The 1377-nt window shown below is 38.9% G+C and overlaps 1 non-coding gene across 1 annotated transcript; it reads right to left on the bottom strand.

Moving 5' to 3' along the window:
• Positions 1-1007: 1007 nt before the first annotated feature.
• LOC111816571 lies at positions 1008-1168 on the bottom strand. Its single transcript, XR_002820935.1, has one exon. It is a non-coding gene; the product is annotated as a U1 spliceosomal RNA (small nuclear RNA).
• Positions 1169-1377: the final 209 nt, after the last annotated feature.

The raw sequence follows: 1377 nt of genomic DNA, 5'->3' as shown, positions 1-1377 counted from the left end.
ATTGTGGTAAAAACAATAATATATTCTGTATTTGAATAATCTCGTATACTAGACTTTAAGTATTCTCACTCTCCAAGAAGAGACACCATTTAGTATATAAGATAATACATATGCTAATTAGTTGGATCTATGCATATATTAGCACATTATGTTGTACATCATAAGTATATACAATGTCCTAGTCAATTAAAAAATAAAATGAGCAACAAATTTTGAAAACATATCTTAATAGGTTAAGAGAAGAGGTAGTAGTAGGTAGTAAGTAAAGAAGAATTTGTCTTTCAAGATTAACCCAAAACCATGTACAGTCCGCTCTTGTAGTCTGTGCAGCCTCTGGGATCCAGGCCTAGAACCATTGTTATGAAGTAGCAGAAAAGGGCAGATGGAGTATAAATTTTTAAAAGTTGCTGTGAAAAAAACAAGAAAATGTTGAAAAGCTGCTGTAGTAACTGGAGAACTTTGCAAAACTACAGATTTGCGAGACTTAATGTCCAGCAATTTGACTTCGTACGTCTATGTTTGCTAGATAATCAAGTTGGAAAAAGATTGACATTGAACAGTATTATCTAAGCAATATATAACATGTGTCATATTTTCTAGTAGATTCATTTTTAAAAAAGAACATTTCTCAATCATATATTTTAAGGGCCGGCCAGATAGCTCAATGGATTAAAGCACCTGCTTAGGCAGTTGCAGGGACCAGGGTTTGATCCCCGGGAGGGCCATGCTGGCCCCGCCCCTGCGGCGTGCTGAGACAGGGCATGGTGGAACGTGCCTGTAATCCCAGAGCTTGGGAGGCTGAAAAGAGGAGGATCAGTACAAGTCTGATCTGTGTAGTGAGACCCTGTAGACCATGCACTAAATACATTTTTAAATTTTTTTTAAATAATATATTTTAATTACCTAGTAATACATTTTATTCAAACCATTAAACCCCAAATACTGTTATTTTAGCATGTCATAGATATAAAAATTTTAATGAGCTGTCCTTCACTTTTTTTCCCCCTAGGAGAAAGCATGAATGCAGTCCCCAGTGCCACAAATCACATGGTAGAGTTTCCCACATTTGGGGAAATCACAGGGGTCAGCACACCTACAGTGCAAAGGATGAGCCTCTCCCTAGGAAACCCCCTTCATGATCATGGTATCTCCCCTTCCAGGCAACTATACCCTTCATTCTTTTAACTTTTAGTGACTCTTTGAAATCCAGGCAGGGTGTGTCTTACTCTTACAGCACATCTCTGTTTGGACTTGCTTCACTCCAAGCACTCAACAGCCACATCTGATTAGTGGCTGTGGTATTGCAAGGCTGGGCGTAGAGTGCAGAGGGTAGACTGTCTCTGTGATGTGGGCTGTTGCAGGAATGATCACGCATTT

Source organism: Octodon degus, unplaced genomic scaffold (assembly GCF_000260255.1).
Source record: "Octodon degus isolate 3935 unplaced genomic scaffold, OctDeg1.0 scaffold00034, whole genome shotgun sequence".
Lineage (NCBI taxonomy): Eukaryota > Metazoa > Chordata > Mammalia > Rodentia > Octodontidae > Octodon > Octodon degus.
This window is presented reverse-complemented; position numbering and strand designations above follow the sequence as displayed.